This window comes from Pleurodeles waltl, chromosome 5 (assembly GCF_031143425.1).
Source record: "Pleurodeles waltl isolate 20211129_DDA chromosome 5, aPleWal1.hap1.20221129, whole genome shotgun sequence".
Classification (NCBI taxonomy): Eukaryota; Metazoa; Chordata; class Amphibia; order Caudata; family Salamandridae; genus Pleurodeles; species Pleurodeles waltl.
This window is the reverse complement of record NC_090444.1, coordinates 1,354,481,045-1,354,501,754: the sequence shown is the minus strand read 5'-3', so window position 1 is coordinate 1,354,501,754 and position 20,710 is coordinate 1,354,481,045.

Here is a 20,710-nt window from a genome sequence, read left to right as displayed (position 1 = left end):
TGTCCAGAGGCGTAGTGCCTCCTGACAGAGGGTCCAGGACCCTACCCGCCTTGTTTGTTGGAGTACCACATGGCGGTAGTGTTGTCCGTGAACACCTGCATCACTTTCCCTTTGAGAGAGGGAAGGAATGCTTTCAACGCAAGTCTGATCGCTCGGAGCTCCAGCATGTTGATGTGGAGCCCAACTCCGCCGGAGACCAGAGGCCTCTGATCTCCGCCTCTCCCATGTGGCCAACACAGAAGCAACGCATCTGTCACTCTAGAGAGATCTGGTTGGGGAAGGGAGAGGGATCTGACATTGACCCAATTGGGATTTGAAAGCCACCACAGCAAGTCTTTCGCAGTCCCCTCTGAGATCTGGACCATGTCGGAGAGATTCCCCTGATGCTGCGCCCACTGGAACTTCAAGTCCCCCTGCAGATCCTGCATATGCCACCTGGCATGTGCTACTAGCAGGATGCAGGAGGCCAAGAGGCCCAGCAGCCTCAGAGTCTGTCTCACCGAAACCCAAGACCAAGGCTGAAAGATCGGAATCATAGCCTGAATGTCTTGGACTCGCTTTTGGGGAGGATAAGCCTGAAATCGCACTGTGTCCAGAACTGCCCCTATGAAAGGGAGGTTCTGAGAGGGAGTCAGGTGTGACTTTGGCACGTTGATAGTGAACCCCAGCTGGTGCAGGAGGTTCGCCGTAGTCTGGAGGTGTGAGACCACAGTCTGGGGCAAAGGCGCCTCCAACAGCCAGTCGTCTAGGTAGGGGAAGACCAAGACCACCGCCATCACTTTTGTGAACACCCGAGGGGCACTGGTAAAGCCGAAAGGGATCACAGTAACTGAAAGTGCTCATGACCAACCACGAATCGTAGGTAACGTCTGTGGGCAGGCAGGATGGGGATGTGGAAATAAGCGTCCTGCGAGTCCAATGCTACCATCCAGTCTTCTGGGTCTAAGGCAGACAGAACTTGAGCCAGGGTGAGCATTCTGAACTTCTCCTTCTTGAGGATGTAGTTCAGGTCCCGAAGATCAAGGATAGGGCGCAAGCCTTTGTCCTTCTTTGGTATCAGAAAGTAGTGGGAATAACAACCACGGCCTACTTCTGGCACAGGGACCCTTTCTATAGCTCCCTTGGCCAAGAGAGCCGCGACTTCCTGGCGGAGAAGCACCAAATGATCCTCTGAAAGGGGATGGAAGGATGGTGGCATATGTGGTGGTGCAGATTCGAAAGGGAGGGAGTAGCCCTTCCGAATGATTTGCAAAACCCACCCGTCCGTGGTGATATGTCATACCCCCTACTGGGCAGGAGTGAGGGGACGGACTAGGAAGGTTTGGAGGCTGCTGCAGGGGCAGGGGTGGACTGGACAGACATCTGGTTCCCTGACCCCCGACCACATGGGATTCCGCGCCCCCGGCCACGCATAGGCTTTCCAGTGTGCCTGGCCTGGTGGCTGGGTTGAGGACGCAACAGGGCACCCCTTCCGTGGCCACGACAGGGATGAAAAGCAGACTGTGGGGGGCGTGTGGCGGCAGAAAGGCCAAGGGACCGAGCCGTAGCCCTGGACTCCTTGAACCTCTCCAAGGCCGAGTCCGCTTTGTCTCCGAAGAGACGTGTGCCATCAAAGGGCATGTCCATGAGTGACTGTTGGACATCCCCCGAAAAAACAGCAGTACGTAACCATGCATGGCGCCGCAAAGCCACTGTCGTAGCAACCGGTCTGCCCAGAGAGTCGGTCGTATCCAGCCCACAACGGATGGTGAACTTTGCCGCATCTCTCCCGTCTGTGACTGCCTGGGAGATGATAGCACGGGCCTCCTCCGGTATCTGCGGCAGGTCTTGCGCAACCCTATCCCACAGGGAGTGGGCATAACGGGCCAAAAGGCATGCGGTGTTCACGGACTCAAGGCTGGAGGAAGAAAACAACTTCTTACCAAACTGTTCCAGCCTTTTGGATTCCCTATCCGGGGGTGCGGAAGGGAATGCACCAGAAGAAGAGAATGTCTGGATAACATGACGCTCAGGCGTAGGATGTTGGGACAGGATCTTAGGGAACTTAGGCGGCGAGCGATCGTCCTGTTCACAGGAGCCCCTGTGTTGGGTTTGGACCACATACAGAAAAGGACGTCAGTGAGGGCTTCATTAAATGGAAGAAGGGGTTCAGAAGTAGAAGCCCTAGGCTGAAGCACCTCTGTCAGGAGGTTAGACCTGACTTCAACAGTAGGTAGCTCAAGGTCAAGGACCTCAACCGCCCTAACACCACCATACCATAGGTAGCTCCTTCCGCCGTAGCCTCGGTAGGAGGAGACAGCATGCCAGAGTCAGGAGACGTGTCAAGACCACTGGCTTCACCCAAGTCCTGTGCCCAGTCCATAGTAGGGTCTTCCTGGTATTCATAAGGGACCAGGGACCCCTCCAATTCCTCCCCATATTCGTACCCATAGGAAAATGGGTCAGAATCCGACCTCAGGAGAATAGGGCCCACCGAAGCCGATTACGGCATCGACCGACGCCGCTCTGACTCTGAGTCGTCGGGGATGAGAATGGGGTCAACGTCGAGAGCGTCGCTAAACGACCCGGTGCCGGGGAAGGTCTCGACTGCGCGACCGGCGTCGGGGCGGATCCGCGCACGGATCTGGAGGCGACCTCGGTGGCCGGGGCCAAAGCTACCGGCGTGGAACCCGAAGGCCTCTTGGCCAAGCCCCTTGGGCACGAAGGCACCATATCGGGGTCGGCACGCCCAAAGATGAGGCGCATGGCCTTGTAAAACTCTTTGAGTTGGGCGGGGGTCGCTCTGGGATACTCAGGGAAGCGCAGAGCCGACCCAGGTGTAGGCTCCGAGGACGGAGGCCTACTTCGTTGACGCTCGTCCCGCATCGCGTCGGCTAGGGTGAAGTCGGAGAGCAATGGGACTTCTTCGACTTCTTCTTTTTCTTACCATGACCCGATGATATTGATGACAACAAGTGGTGGTGGCTCTGCGACCGATTTCAAAACCTTCCTCTCGAGCGAGATCGGGACTTACATGGAGTTGAATGCCGGGCCGCCATCAGCTTTAGGGACCCCTCCCTCAAGGCCTTCGGATGCATCGCCCGGCACTCGGAGCGCGACTTCGGGTCGCGGTCGCGCTCGGGGCACCACAGACAGACATGATGTGGGTCCATCACCGACATCATGCGGTTACAGTCCTCGCAGGGCTTGATCCCGGTCTTCGGGGACATCCTCAACGCACCAAAAATGTCGACAAAACGGTCAAATTCAGCCAAAAAATAGCCGAGGGTAGCTCTCTCTCAGATCAGCGGGTGGCACGGAAAGAAAAGAACTGACGTCACTGCACATGGGCGCTGTTTATGTACTACTCCCAACGTCATCACGGTGACCGCGACGCCTACGAAACCTGCGGAGTGGACCAACGCCACCTACCGACACGCAAGGGTATTTATTGCTCGAAGAAAAAATCTCCGGATCCAGTCTGACGCCTGGGGGAAAATTCCAAGGTAAGGAATCTGCAACTAGAATTCTCTATCAGATATAATGGTTACTGGAATATGCATCTAAACTAAAAGAAAAGATACATACCTTATGGGAGAATGTCCAGCATAACATGGAGAAGGCACAAGAGAAACAGAAAGCTGGGTATGTTCAGAACATTAAAATCAGAGAAATACAAGTAGGTGAGAAAGCTGTGGTGCTCTTGCCTTCCTCAGATAACAAATTGATGGTGAAGTGGATGACGTCTTCATCCCCCAGGTCACTCCTGTAACCTATAGGTAAGTAGTTCCCCATTGAGTAAGGGGCAAATTTATCATATTAATCACTTTGAAAAACGTAGAGGATGAGAATGTGCAGGATAGAGGGGCCCAGCCAGTTCTACTTGTGATGGATTCCCATCCACTGGAGATAGCATTCATCCCTGAGGAGTCCACCCCGAGGAAAGAAATGGTACAGTTAGGACCCAATCTGGATACCACACAGAAGGAACAACTCAGGGCCTTGGTAGACAGGTGTGGGGGCGTGTTTTCACGCAAGCCCAGCCGGACCACAATGGTACACCACAACATCATCACAGAGGGAAACAGAGAGGTCCGGTTAAGATCCAACAGAATCTCCGAAGCCAGGCACATGGCTGTAGAAGACGCGGTAACCAGCATATTGAAAGGAGAGATAACTGAATCATTTAACAGTTTATGGTGTTCACCGGTAGTCCTCGTCCTGAAACCTGATGGTTCAATCACATTTTGAATGGACTTCTGTCAGTTGAATAGCCAATCCAAGTTTGATACTGAACCCATGTCGAGGTTGGATGAATTGATAGATAACCTGGGTTCAGCCTCCTATTTAATCACCCTTGACATCACAAAGGGGTATTGGTAGATCCCGCTGCCCACAAATGCCAGTGAGAAAATTGCTTTTTATACCCCCTCCAATCTATACCATTTCAAAGTGCTATCATTTAGCTTACATGGAGCTCCAGCATAATTTCAAAGGCTAATGGACATACCGCAGTGGTTATGCGGAGGCCTACCTAAATGGCACTGTAATCTACAGTCCTTCCTGGGAACAGCACTTCTACCACCTAGAAGCAGTCCTCACTACCCTTAGGAAAGCTGGCCTCACTACAAACCAGGAGAAATGTACCCTGTCCATCAATTCCTTCCGGGATCAGTCCAAAATTGACAAAGTAAAGGCTGTCAGACACTTACACGACCCGTTGACAAGAAAGGTTTCAGGTCCTTTCTTGGACTAATAGGCTACTACCACCGGTTCATAACCTGATTTTCTGAAATGGCAGCATCCTTGACTGACTTACTGGTGAAAAGCAGTCCCAATAGGATTAGAGAATGGACTCCTCCGCAACAATGCAGCTACGAGTGGTTGAAAGAAACTTTGGGCCTGATTTAGAACTCAGTGGATGGGTTACACTGTCACCATGGTGACAAGAATCCCGTCTGCCAAAATCTAAATCCCATTATCTTTAATGGGATTTAAATTTCGTTGGACAGGATATCCATCACCATTGTGACGGAGTAACCCGTTCACCGAGTTCTAAATCAGGCCCTTTTTGTGGTAACTCAGTGTTGTAATGCCCGGACATTCCAAGACAACTTGTCCTACAGACAGATGCCTCTCACAGAAGACTCAGGCTGTTCTATCACAGCCAGACCAATCTGGTTGTCTCCACCCCATTGTTCACTTAAGCAGAAAGCTGTTGCCACAGGAAACAACTTACCTTACAATCGAGAAATGGGCCATAGAAGCCCTTCAATATAATTTGTTTGGGCACCTTTCTTTTATTGACTGACCAGGCTCCTCTGGTTGTGCTTGCCAGTAATAAAGACACCGACTCCAGAATGCTTTGTTGGTTCTTCGTATTGCAGCCTTTCTCATTCCAGACACAACATTGTCCTGGATGACAGCAAGGCAAAGCTGATTTTCTGTCCTGGTCTGCGGTTTCCTCATGGCCCGGTTGCCCATTCCTGGATGGAATGTATCGTGGCCAGGGGGACGAGTGTGCAGCAAAAGCAGTCTATGGTGGGGATCTCAGAGGCATGAGGAAAGAACTAGCAAGCTTTCGAGTTGTTGACACTGCCACACCCCTGGAATCCTCCAATCCAATTATGAGGAGAGAGGAGTGTGCCCAGGGCGTGCACACTAAAGGAACAGAGGAGGCAGTGCAGCAGGACAAAGAGAAGCAGAGCGAAAAGCATCAGGATGGAGGGAAGCGAGATGATGCCATGGACAGAGTCAGCGTCCCGCAGGAAGCCATCAAGACCAGCTTGTCAGTGAAGGAGCCACCATCCACGTGGACATCAAGTTCGCTATCGTAGACCTGTGGGATGCCCAAGCATCAGCAGGAGAAGGACGTCTTGCTTGAGGGAGACAGCGACGCACAGCGACCCACAAACTGGCGAAAGGCAATATGGGTGAGGCTGTTGCCATCTTAAAGCAGAATTGTGGCATCAGGCAAGTAACTCAGGAGGGCACACGCACCTGTATTTGGATATTTAATAGGCTTCTAAGGGTTAGTAAGGGAAGCCCGAGAACTCTGCCTTACATGATCTAAAGGGCTAAGCACAAAGAATCTGAGAGGAGCACACGGGTGATTGCAAGAGACAAGATATTAGGGTCATGTAACACACGGACCTAAAGGCATGGTGAAGATCTTTACATGACACTATATCTGGCACCTAGAAGCCACTTTGTTATTTTGGTGGCCAGTCTGCCAGACACATTAGTTTGCACTGAGGTGTGGTGATGGGATCTCCTTAGTTTGAGACCGCCTGATTACTAAGGCCTTTTCCCCTTTTATTTCCCTGAGGGTATCCATCAGGAGACAGTGAAGGAACTACAACAAAAGGGAGTCTCTACCCTAGAAGTTACGGAAGCCACTAAAATACTCATACAATCAGACCTTGTGATTCTGCTTAATAAAACAACCCTTGACATTTATCAGCCTTGGTCTGGGTCATCTTTCACATCCCGTTACACCCACATCTATTAATTTTTACTCTCCCAGAACCCACATGCCCCTGAACACCTCCATCCTACAACTGCCATAGTATAAACGGACAACCAGATTTAATTAGATTTTAAAGTATTGCAAGATAACCTCTGGTATGCATGTATATACACGATCAGTAGCCATTTTGAAATGTTTTTTCATATGTTTTACAAAACATTATTCGAAGATAGTTCTGTTTGCATGGAAACATGTAGTGGCCATCTTGGAATGATTTTCCTTAAAATAAAAGAAAAACCATTCCAAGATCAGTGCTGCACCTGCTTGTGCATGCATGATGTTCATGTGAGAAAAAAAGCACTGGCATAACCGATAGGCAAATTGCACAAAGAAGGTTGGTGCACACACTAAAGTAAGGTTTTACATACTTACAAAAGCAATCAAAGTTTGTCTCAGGCTAGTCATTAAGTCCAGTAACTGAGTATACTGTTCTTCAGAGGAACTGTGCAGTTGCTGATATTATGTTATAAATGTGAAAGTTGAACAGTCAAGAAGAGAGCTGCAACAGGTATTTCATCCTAACTGAACTTTATCAAGGGTACAACTTCATATGATACAAAAATACATCAGTGTCCGACGACTGATGTGTAGTATTTTTAGAAATGTCCTTAGACGTTCATGATCATATGTGGTGAGCCACAGATCCATGTAGAGACCTGAACACCACATAAATATTATTTACAAAGAACAGGGAAAGATACACGGTGCAAAGAATCATAAAGCAGGGAAAGAGGAAGTACTCCCAATGTGAACAGAAAAGAGAAATGGGTGGACAGAGTGGAAAGGTTGTGGAGCTAAGGAAGTTTGGCAATAGCGCATTGTTTGAACAGCAAACAGAAGGAGACGCAAAATCATTTGACCATCAGTTTTTCTTTATGGGACGTGATCTTGACTTGCCCAATGATTGATCTCCTTTTTGTTAAAATTGTTCTCTGAGGTATTTGTGAATGACTCCCCTATTCCGGCATCCTGGAATGAGGCAGTCATTTCATTGATTCTGAAACCAGGTAAAAACCTGACTTGGTGTGAGTCATATAGGCCCATTTTGTTGCTGAATTCAGATTACAAGTTGTTTGCAAAGGTTCTTTCAGGTAGGTTAAATTTGGTGGTAAAGGATCTAATTAACACGGATCAGAAGGGGTTTATTAAAGGTAGGTATCTACATGAGCTGACCCACACCTCATAGGACCCCCTTGGGGGTTATAGCTCTGGATGCTATGAAGGCTTTTGACAGGGTCAACTGGAGTTATTTAGTTCATATTTTGAATAGTTATAATTTAGGGAATAATCTCTGTAAAGGCATTAAGCGGATTTATTCTGACCCCTCTGCTAGAATCTTAATTAATGGGGAACTAACAAATTGCTTTAGGATATCGAGGGGAACTAGGCAGGGGTGTCCATTGTCTCCACTCTTATTTGATCTGTATATTGAACCCTTCGCCAGGAAAATAAGACAGTGTTCTGAAATAGTTGCTTTTAAATGGGAACAGTGGGAGAGGAAGGTTGCACTTTATGCAGATGATTTAATGGTATTCACCGCTGATCTATCAACTGCCCTCCCAGCCTTATGAAGATTAGCTGAGGATTTTGGTGTTGTCTCTGGCTATCAGGTTAACTCAGAGAAGTCGGAAATTATGGTATGGAATCAGGATTGGCAAGGGAAGGCTGAAATATGTTATTTAGGGTTACTAATTACATATGATATTGAGACGTTAGTGATGAAAAACCAAGAAGCATTGGTTGTAGAGTGCATTAATTTAATGAAGGGCTGGGCCTACCTGCCGCTGACAGTACTGGGAAGGGTAAACCTGGTTAAAATGTTTCTTATTCCAAAAATTAATTTTATTCAGAATGTCATTCCGCTATTAATGGATGGCAGATATCTTAAGAAACTTCAACAGGCTTTCACTTCTTTTATTTGGGCTCGTAAGGGTCCCAGGATTGCGTGGAAAAAGCTGCGGAGGAGGAGAGAGAAGGGAGGTTTATCACTGCTGGATCTACAGCTATATGCTTGGGCCTTCCTGCTGAGAAATTCGAGAATGTTATTTACTTCCTTGGATGATTCAGCTGTGGGCGTAATGTTTAAAGCAGACATGTAACATTCAGGGGGCAGGAAAACAGTTTCTTTTTAAGTTTGGAAACACAACATTTTTAAAGAAAATACGACTAAAAGTGTTGAGGGAGGCAGCAATGTGTTGTTATCAGGTGAAATCCACCATGAAGATTGATTATTATAATCAGCTAGCCCCTATTTGGGATTCCCCGGGCACTCCAGAATGTTTGAAAGACGCTTTGGCCAAACCGTTATGAGATGCCGGTTTAGAATACTGGGGTGACCTTATACAGGATACGACGTTACTTTCCTGGGAAGAACTGAGTAATATGACAGGTGGCACTCTGTCTAGGTTCAAATATTTCCAACCGGCCTCCTGGGCACAGTCCACTCGACAAAGCCGTCAGGGGGAGAACCCTTTATCAAAAGATCTTTTTAATGGCTCCCCCAATGGCTGTAAGATTGCAAGGTGGTATTGGGAGATTCTGGAGCAGATGGACGGAGATTTAAAGTTGCCAGAGCAGTTGTGGCAAGGCACCATGACAAAAGAAACGGCGCAGTTGGGATGGCAAGAATCAATGAGAATGTGAATTGAGGTAGTTAAGGCGGCCCCGTTGAGGAAGAATCATCTATACGTGATACATAGAGCTTACATCACCCCAGCGAAACTCACGAAGATAAAGAAAGGCGAAGTGGTGAACTGTCTCAAATGTGGAGCTTCAAAGGCCGCAGACATTCATATGTTTATGGAGTGCCCGGGAGTGATTTCCTTTTGGACAGAAGTGGTGGGTGCGCTGTCACAGATGGTAGGAAAGGAACTAACTGTAACTCTCCCCCTAATTATTTTTGGAAAAAACGGCGATTTGGTAGGGTGGTCTAGAAATAATAGGAACTTTGTGTTCTTTGCTATTTTGTTAGCTAGAAGAGAGATATGTTTAAAATGGATGACGGCAGCCCCGCCACTATATAGGAGCTGGTTGGATATGTGTGTAAAAACTGCTAGATTAGATATTAAGGTGGGCAGTCCTGAGCAGAGGAAAAAAAGTAAAACATTGGCTCCGCTTCTGGAAGGGGTCCCTCCCCCTCCCTCTCTTCTGTAGGGACACTTTGTCCGATGATTTAAATCCTCCCCCTCTCTTACATCTGGGCCAGCCACTGGGGTTCCACAGGTGGGCTGAGCAGGTGATACAGGGTCCTCCTTGGGCGATATGCCCACCGTTGGTTTCAAATACAAGTAGACCTTGCTGGAAATAAGGTGTGACTTATCGGTGAGGTGTATGAGGACAAAAACAACAAAAAAATGATTGTTCTCAAGAAAATATGGTAGGTTATGTACCAATGGTTGAAGAAACAAGTATGTATTCAGAAATATGTTGGTGAGTTTATCTCTGAGATTATTGGGTCACCCGGAGGGAGGTTTTCTAATTTATGAATATTAGACATATTTGCATGTGGTGTAGGAAAGGGTTTTGTCAAGTATCTGGATTCTAAGTGTGGGTTCAAACATACTTGATGCCGATTTAAGAGTTTTCTAACAATTTAGTAATTGCTCAAACTGGATTATACTCCCGGTTGATATAGGCCCTGGTGTATATGAGAGCTGTGTATCAATTTCCCTAATGTAATTCTTGGCATTCATTATCACTATGTTGACACCTTTGTCCATTTCTTTCATAACAATATTGTTGTTTTTGGTAAGGGATGTAAGGGCCTGTCTTTCCTGTGTGGTAATGTTCTGAGGAGTCCAAATACAATGTCGGAGCTGGTGATCGTCAAGGTTACTGTGTAACCATCTTATGAAAGAGATCAATGTCTGAGACTGCAGTACCAAGAGAATTAAAGATGGCCTTGGGTTTAAGGCCACTGTTCAGATTAAGGTTAGTGGGAATTTCTAATTTGATCAGTAGTTCCTCAATTGAAGGTGCAGTAGCTTCAGGATCTTCAAATGAGAGAAAAGTCTGTATATCTTTTATGTCTCTGATGAACTTGTTACATGGATTTATAGTAGGTGTCTGTACAGGTTAGTGTTGATATTTTTCTTTAACATTTTGTAAAAGTTCTTACAAATGTTTTTCTTCATATTTTTTAATTTTCCTTAGAGCCGATTGTGGACACCATGTTGAAGGCCTTTACTTTTGGCAACAAACAAACTAGTATCTTCAGGTATCATTCTATCATTTTTTGCACAGCCAATCACAAATAATAACAGCAATATGGTCAACGACACATATCTTGGGAACCATCCTTGACGCACATCAAGATCACACCCCAGAAATAAAACAGATTTTCGGATGGTTTTGCGTCTGTATCTTGTTGTTATTCAAACAGTGCACTATTGCCAACCCTCCATAATTTCACACCTTTTCCACTCTATTCACATATTTCTGTTTACAATCTGCCTTGGGGTGTTTCCTCTTTCCTTGCTTTGTGATTCTTAGCACCTTGTATCTTTCTATTTTCTTTTTATAATTTTATTTATAAGGTGTGCAGGGCTCCACATAAATCTATGACTAACCACATGCGATCATAAGGTCCCAAGGACAATTCTTAACATACTACACGTCAATATTCAGATACTGATGTATTTTGTATCTTGTCAGATTGTACTCTTGATAATGTCTGGCTAGGACAAGGTGTGTCAGTTACTCTCTCTTCTTTTTCTAAAAAACACTTTTGAGACTTAAACCGTTATTTCCTTAACACATGCCCAGGCTTGATTCAATAGATAGTTTCATTGTTCTAAGTCACTGCGAACATAATGTAATATCATACAATAATCCCTCCCAGACATGCTACAGAATGAACACAGCCATGAAATCTGAAGTATGAAAAATTGAATATGAGATATCCCACCCCTCGAGAATCAGGTTGGTATGACCTCATAGGAATATATTTCACCATCCATGTACCAGGGCTGAGGTTTGCATGGCTCAAGGTGTATCTCTCAATGCACAGCCAAGTCCTTCCAAATTTTGTGTTCAGGCAGTGAATGCCCATGCAATGGTCCATGCACTTTGCCCATCTGCCTAGGAAAGGTGCTGCAGCATCCTTCCACACCTGTGCAATGTCTTGTTTAGTTATCAGCAGACCCAGTCAAAGTAATGCACTTGTACTTCTGTAATGTGCAATAGAATCAGTTTTGGATCTCTGGGAATCGTCCAGCTCAGTACTGGTTCCAAAGTTCCCAACAACTAAGTAGTGTGATAAGGCCAGGAAGCATCAGAAGGTATGCAACAGGCACCTTGTGGGATCATTGCAGTGCAGGCAACCTCCTGAGTTAGGCAGCCCCATTCTGAACAACGTTTTAGTGAGGGCTGTGCACAGTGTAATAGTTTGAATTGTATTAGATGTAACTGACAGGCAACCACAGCTTCCCTCTGAGCAGCCAGTGCCTCATTGAAGTCTTGGTCCTTATGCGGCCCACAGGTCCTCAGCCCACACCTTCCTCACCTTTGTCACTGGGTCCGGCTTATTATGCAGCAGTGTTTGGTAGAGGACAGACTGCTTTCCTTAAAAACAGGAAGCAAAATTTTCACCTTAAGCGGAGAGTATTCTGGAATTACGACAATGGTTGGTATGTAGGGAGTGAGTCCCTGTCAAAGCTGGAGGTAACTGAAACACTGAGGGGCGGATTTATGGAACGTGGTACTGCACTGAGTGCAGCACCACTCTCCCTGAGCTCCTTAGCACCCCCTACCGCCACCATGTGTGTGCCATATTTAAAATACGGTGCACCATGGCGCACGGGAGGTGGCAATAGCACCATCTTTCATGACGCTATTGATGTACTCTGCAGGAGTAGCGCCAACATTTTGGTGGTACTCCTGCAGAGTACATAGGGCCCCATTATAAAGAATGGAAGGCCCTTTTTAACACCCCCTTTGCATACATTATGCTTGGCGAAAGCATAATGTAGTGCAAAGGGTTACAGAGTGGCGCAATGCATGCATTGCGCCACTCTGTAAATACGGCGAGAGGATTTTAGTCATGTTGGGCCACATTAACGTCAAAATAAATTGCGTTAATGTGGCGCAGGGGTGCGCTAGGGTCCTATAAATATGACCCTGAGTGTGGTGCATATGATATTCCGCCTTCAGCTCCTGAAAGGTCTTAGGAGACCCTTTGCGGAGCATGTCCCCAAGGGTAAATATGCCTATGGTATCCCATTTGGTGAACCCACAGAGTGTAGACATCTGTGGGAGTCTTGTCCCCTTCCACAACGGGTTCTCCAATGTGAGTGTGTACGCCCAAACCAGGACTTTCACGGCTGTCCCAGAGGACAAGGGACAGCTGTGCCTTGCCGCCATACAATGTGTGGGAGGCCTTCTGGCCCATGATCCATACCTCCACTGCATATGCTTGGTCCCCAAGTCGCTCGAACCATCAGTGGGTAAGCAACAAGAGGTGAGTAGCTCTTTAGTATAGCAGCAGATCCAGAGTGGCTATGCCGCCCTCAAAGGTGGGCCTACAACATTTTTCAAGGGCAATCCAGGGCACTTTCCTTGCCCCACAGGATGATCCAGATAAGGGCATTGGTGTTTGCGAGGAAGCCCGTTCTACTAAGAGGTAATTTTGGAGATGATATAGAAGTCTTGGGAGGGAGACCATTTTGAAGAAGGCTGAACACCCAAGCAGGGATAATGAGAGATCCAGAACTTCACATATTTGGCCAACCACACAAGCTGATGTTGAAGGTTGACTTTGCATGCGGGGGCTCAAAACATTTTGGAAGCACCCACAGCCCAAGAGTCCATGACATATGTGGCAAGCATGGGGTGATGGGATTGATAGAGACCATAGCCTTGTTCATGGGGAAGCCAGAGAAGGTCCCAAAATGTATGCAATATCTATAGGCCTAGAGGGCCTGATACAGCTGGATTGTCCAGTAATATCAAGTCATCATCTGCATATAGGGAAATTCTGTTGCTGACAGGACCACTGGAAGCCACGAAACAGTGCGTCCACCATGACCTAGCTCACCAGGTGCTCTATCGCCAGGGCGAAGAGCAAAGACAAGTGGACATCCTGAGGGGTTGCCCCTCCCTATGTTAAACCTGTGGGACACAGCACAACCCGTAAACGTGCCTGGAGATCAGTGTATAGTAGTCTGACATAGCTGATAGATATGGGCCCAAATGTAAGTTGTGTCAGTAAAGAAAAAAGGTAGGCCCAGTCCACTGAGTCAAATGTCTTCTGGAAGTCCACCATTAGCAATGTCTGTGGCCAGGGAGACTGTCACTCTGCTCAATGGCATTGTTGACACTCCTAATATTATGTCTAGTGGCACGACGGGGCATTAACTCAGACAGGTTGGCATGGATGAAATGCCCCATCACTTCTGACAGCCTACTGACCAGCATTTTAACCCAATCCTTGACCTGCCCCAACATGGCCAAAGTGGAAGAACGATCTAAGCTGGGGCCACAAACACCATTGAGATCATCACCCAGGAATCAGAAGCCATGAGGAGGTCCAAAAGAAGACAGCCATGTGCCCCACCAACTTCAATGTATGAGGTGGGAGAGCGCAGATGCAAACCAGAGAAAGGAGAGACCCCTGTAGAGTACAAGATATCACCACATAGAGTCCCTGGGTGTCGTGCCACACCCTGGATACCACCAGGAGGATGTGTCTGCGGTTCAGGAAGGCACCCCCCCCCTAGAACTACAGTGGAAACCTGAGTGGGTAGCCCTTGAAAAAACCCTGGGCGCCAGGAAGGGGCCCCATGAGGTGAATCTCTTGGCGCATAAGTATGTCACAGTTTGGTTTATGTGTCACCTTCAGATCAGCCCCTCTTTTGAGTTTGTCTAGGAGGCCATGTTCCTAAGGGAGGACCTAAGTTTCCCCGTGATAGAGTGCAGCCGTGAATCAGTCATTTGTCCAGGGGAGGAACCGCATGAGCGATAGTGTTCATGTTCTGCTCACATGTTGCCAGTGCAGTAGTGGAGTGAATGTGAGTAGGTGTATTAGCACTGGGTTAAATCATAGAACCACCCCCCAAACTTCACCAGTTAGGACTACCTGTTATGGTGTGTCTGGGGACACAACTTGGCTAACCTGATAAGTGTATCTTCTCTGTTATGGAACAACCCCCCCAAAACCAAACCCCAACCCTTCCCTCTTCCAGCCCCAAGAAATGCAAAATTGTAAATTAAAACAGCCCCAGGCCTACGTTACCAGCAACCCCATGCTACACTACAGCATTAAGGGAAATGGTATTACATCCGCCTGTTCTACTAGTGACCAGTCAAGCTGACAGTTCCTGGGAGTGGCACGGGGTTTCAGTGGTGAGCACATTCTCTGTGATCCCCATGTCCTCCTCTTAGGCCACTCAGTGTGTTGGGGACCTCTACGGACGTAGCGAAGGTGTCCTGCACTCTGGTTGGCAGGTTTTGTCCTGTGGGGAAATGTGCCAATGACCAGGGGCGTCTCCTCCTTTCCTGCCTCTCCTGCCCCCCCCTCCCCCCCCACTATCTCCCATGCACGAAGAAGGCCACAACTGCGCAGGTTGGGTTGCTCCTCCACCTAGTCCCTGGCCACCTCAGGAGTGTCGAAAAACAAAGTCTTGTCCTTGAAGATCACTTTCAAGTGAGCCAGAAAGAGGAGCATATACATGGCAATCAGTTTTTACTTAGCCTCTGGGAAGGATCTCTTCTGTTGTTGAACCTTCATTGTGAAGTCTGGAAAGATCAATACTGGGGAGGATTGGAACGCAAGGGACCCAAGTCTGCGTGCCACCTGAAGGGTGTGTTTTGGTTAGTATAATTGAGAATTTGAGCAATAAAGGAGCAGGGAACCCACAAGATGCCGTGCAATCAGAGCTCTATGCACCTCTCTCTTATGAAGCATGGGGACACTGTTACCAAGCTCTTCAGCAAGTTGGAGATGAAAGATGTTGGAGTATCCCCCTCTGTGATGCCCACAATGTGCGCGTTATGTCATGACCATCCCTTGGCATCCTCTGCCCTAGCCTCCAGCTGACTAACCACATGTTGCACAGATGTGATGCAGAACTTGTGTGATTTGATTGTGTCCTCAATGTCAGAAACTTTTCCCACTACCTCTGTGACCCTGCCCACCATGTTTCACAGGCCTTCCCAGATCAAGAATATGCTCCCCCATTTTACCTTCCATGGTGTTCTTGAGGTCCTGAATTGCCTGCAAGATTAAGGCTGTTTGGAGCCCCTCTGATCGAGTGTCTCCTCCACTCCCAGAGCCAGCCTTGTCTGCCAGTGCCACTTTTTTCATGCATTTGTCTATCTTTTCTTGCCGCCGTGGAGCTGAAGGGTTTGTCTTGTGCCATGATTGAGGGGCCCTGAAAATACCCTTCAAGTCCTCCCGAAGGATGCCCAGGGAGCTCACCAGCCTGATATTTTCTTTCATGAAACACTGCTCCATTTGGAGACATGCCTCGCGAAACTCTTCGGGCTGAATGCACCAGCTGCTCATGATGGACAGCAAGGGTTGGGGTCCCAAGAGGTCCGAAGTGGTAAGTCCCTCATTGTGGCCCAAGGCCGATGCTGCCTCCAGTAGAGTTCTGGGAGGGTGACACATGCGATGATGGCACTTCCTGGACTGCACTCCAAGGGGCTTCCCTGCCGTCCCTGTTTGTACAAGACCCCTTTCGTGCTGTGGGAGCTGCCGCCGAAGGGGGCAGTGGGGACAACCAAGTTATGGCCAGGCTTAGGCCGCACCTCTCGTTGATTCTCCAACAGTCATGGAACAGGCCAACTGGGATGTGTCTCGATGATGCCACTGAACAAAGTACCTTAGTAGGGGTGCAGTGTCAAGCACGGCAGGGAGGACAAATGCTGTGGGCCACTAAGGTATGAGAGGACATTGTGCAGTGCCTGTGCCAGGATAAACAGGCCCTGTAGGGAAGGAGTGTTCACGTCTCCAGACAGGAGTGTTGGAGGGTCACCCTCCTCCACAAGGCACCACTGGTTTATAGGCTGAAATCACCAGGGGCGTACCATAAGCCTACCAATACACCCCCTGGAGTCACACCACAATTCAGTGGTTCTCACCGCCCTCACGACCCAGCCAAAGCAGACTCCTGCTCCTCACCTCGAAGTGACAGTGGATGATACTGTCCCAGGTGGCGAATCTGCAGGCTGATGGCCCCACTGACTGCCTCACATTGTAGTCCTGCCACAACTCTAGGGGGAGGGCCGTGATCTGAGGCCAGCACATGGGTCTGGCTCAGGTCAGGCACCCATCTCGCCTTGCCGCTGCCACGTAGTGTTGTGGTCTCCTGTAGGTTTCCTCTAGGCCCCAAACTGCCTGAATTGGAAGTGGGAGGCGCCACACCCAACTGAGAAGCCCTGGAGCGTGACCAGACCTGCGGCGCAAGCCTCAACTCTTAATAGCTCAGTGTGGCTCCCAGGCATGGAGCAAAAATAGAAGGGCAGCGGTGACACTTGTCTCATCCCTCGCCAGCTGGTCCAGGCCCTGCAGTGTGCACCTCTGGACAACCATGCCCTGCTGCTCTACTTCATGGCAGCTTGTCCCAAGTGAAAGAGCTTCTCTGTCCTGCCTCCTAGTTCGACAAAGTCTCAGGTGAGTACTGCAGAATCGCCGCAACGTGGACATTGACCTGGGCTATTGAGCCCCAGGGATCAGCAGCCGATGTAAATTTTGGATTGGTGTGGCGATGCTCTTTTACGAAGCGTCTGCCATCGGTGGCTCTCAAGCCATGCACCATGCTCTCTTCTTGACTGTTCAACTTTTGCATTTATACCATCATATCAACAACAGCACAACAGTGACAACCTCTAAAGAATAAAACATGCAGTTAATGGACTTAACAGCAATCCTGAGGCAAACAGTTTACTACTTTTGTAACTACTGTAAAAGCTTACCTGGGTGTGTGCTCCAACCTTCTATGTGTATTTCACTGTAGTGACTCCCCAATCTGGGATAAACCACATTTAACATCCAAAGTAGCAATGTGGTTTGGATTGTAAGAGAACCGCAATTTTGCTCAAACAACCATGTTTTTCTAATACAGCCAATGCTACTACATACTGCTGCAAACTGTATGGGGAAATGCAACAATCTAAAGTTGTCGCTACCACTGTAATAGCTAGCCAATATGTGTCACTTGTGTTGTAAAATGGTTTTGCCACTGGTTGTTATATTTGCATTCTTACGTTTATTATGTAAAAAAAATGTAGAAATACAAGTACCAGAATACAAAGTAAAAACAAGGCTTCATGAGCTACTTAAATTTGAGTGTTTTCACAAACATCAAATACGATGAAAACAATGTAAGCATTTTAACTTGCAATTATATTTTCCCAGCAACATTTACAACATTTTGCTTGGAGAAATCGAAACTATGAGAAAGGTTTGAAAGCAATTAGCTTGTTCTATTTGCAACCCATGTGAAAAGCGGAAGTTGCAATGAAAATTATTTGTAGCTTGAACGTGGGGCTCTGCCTTCAAATATCTGACAAGTAAAATACTTAGGGGCATATCCTTGCACCACATTAGCATCATTTTCTTTTACGCTAATGTGGCCCAGCAAGGCCAAAATCCCTGCGCCATATTTGCAAAGTGGAGCAATGCATGAATTGTGCCACTTTATAACCCGTTGCGCTACATTATGCCTGCGCCAGGCGTAATGTACGCAAAGGGGGTGTTCCCCTGTTAGGGGGGGCCAAATAAATGGCACAAAGATATCTAACAGATTTCTTTGCATCATTTTTATTGCCACTTTTAACGCCTGCTCAGAGCAGCTGTTAAAGGACGCACACCATTGATTACAATGGGCCTCAGTTAACTTTGCAGGATTAGCGTCAATATTTTTGCCGCTAATCCTGCAAAGCTCCATACTAGCGTCAAAAATTCTGATGCTAGTCCCCTAACTACCACCATGGTGTGCCGTAGTTTAAATACGGTGCACTCATTGTGGCCGTAGGGGGCGCTATGGGGTACCAAAAATGTGGCGCTGCACTGTGTGCAGCGCCACTTTTCTTAAATATGCCCCAAAGGGGCATATTTAAGAGTCCTTAGCACCATTCTAAGGTCACATTAGGGTCATTTTGTTGATGCTAATGTGGCGTTAGAAGGCCAAAAACCCTGCACCATATTCTTGCATCAGCCATAATGTGTGCAAAGTGGGGGGGGGCAAAAAATGGTGCAAAGAAATCTCGGAGATTCCTTTGCGTCATTTTTTTAGGTACTTTCAAGGCCTGCTCAGAAGAGGCCTTAAAAGAAGGCTTCCATTGGGTTTAGTGGGCCTCTGGGTGCTTTGCAGGATTAGCGTCAAAATCATTGATGCTAATCCTGCAACGTGCCAGACTAGCATCAAAAATTATGATGCAAGTCCTGTAACTACCGCCATGGTGGGCTGTATTTTAAATAGAGCGCACACATGATGGCGTTAGGAGGCGCAAAAAAAGTGGTGCTGCACTGTATGTAGTGCCATTTTTCCTAAATACGCCCCTTAGGTTGTGAATGTACATGAAAAAAAGAGGACTACAATGCCAATAAGGGCAGCTAAGAAATACTTATCTGCAGGTAAACTGTGGGCATCGAGATGTATTGCTTCAAACACATTTCAAAGCGAACAAGTCCCACCAATGCAGAGCTAGACACATAGTCAATATGTATGAGTGAATCACTATTCTGCAATACAATTTTTGTTTCATTTGTTGTGTGACACTTCCCAGGCCTCTACTATCATGTCATTGTGTTTCCTCAGACATTCCTAGCAGAGCTGGGAAGATCACCTACTGATCGATTTTTTACAAGGCATTAAAGTTAAAAACCCAACTATCAAATTCATTTAACAAGAATTGCTTCCCCAATAAAGCCTCATCCCTAGAAAGGCACTGCACATACCTACACTAATCAGTGTTTCCCTATCCTCCATGATTGGTATCTGGCTGTTGCAGAGGCCTCATGATTGCAGTTTCCAGGTAAGGCTGCAGAAGTTGTCTATTTTATGCTTCATTAGTGCTGTGTTCTTTGAAATGTTTTGTTTGGTAGTTATAAGAGGTAGTTAAAGCTGTCTCTAGTTAGACCTAAAAAGAGCACTGGCAAGTACTGATCTCCTCCTTGGTCCTTCTATAGTGCGGATGGAACTTCCAATCCTGAATAGATCTTAGGTGACCTACGCCCCGGGGACACACAGATCTTGGAGGGACATCATGGTGCTACATATTTGCTCTCTTGTGTTCTTGTCAGGAAGCCAATAATCAAAGTGGGCAGGGTTGGAGGGGCAAAATGTGCCACTACTTTTTTAATTTATGAAAAAACGTTCCTCTACTTTTCATGAAAAGACAACCGTCCCGGGACTGTAAACTCTGATCCTGCAAAAGCTTCAGCTTAAGTTTCATTTGAGGAGTCTCCTACGCTGTGATACCTAGGGAGGGGTGAGTGGTGTAACAATAAACAGGCTTTCTTGCCAGGGTGCCTCCTCAACTGAAAGAAAAGCAAATGCACACATCTGGTTAATCTGCAAATGTAAAGGGAAGCAAGCACTGGTTTAATTGATCGAAGCATATGAAGCTTTGTGATGATGAAGATTTAATTTTTTCGACTGGTAGTGCAAGGGAGTTACCAGCTGAGCTGTGCAGTGTGTGCTTTTCAGGGCAGTTACATAAAAATAAATCATTATACACAGTCTATGTATTATTATGACCTATATTTTGGAAGCACTATTTTATCTGAAACCTTTTTGCACATTTGGTTGTAGTCTGTATTATACTGCGTGTAATTAAAGTTTAATAAAATTACTTGCAAATTCTCAGTGCTTTCTGTCATTGGGGCTGGGCCCTCGTAGCACTAACAATACTCAAACCAAACTTCTCCACTGAACCAACCAAGATTTTACTGTGTGACATTCTGGTTACACACAGACCTCTAAGTGCATTAACTAATAGAGGTTTCATAATACACAATAGTGTGCTTACCACTGATTAACAACTTTTTTTAACTGCATTTTTCTTTTAAACTGTTAGTTATTTTATATGTAGCTCCCTAAAGGAGAACATTTTGTTTTTTAGCCAAACCCCCCCAGACACATTGACCCCGCCCCCACTGCATGCAGCATCATAGTTCCCATACTTTTTTTAATGCACTTCAACCACTGCAGGAAGCTCAAAGTCAACTCTGGATCTGCAACACTCCTAGAAGCAGAT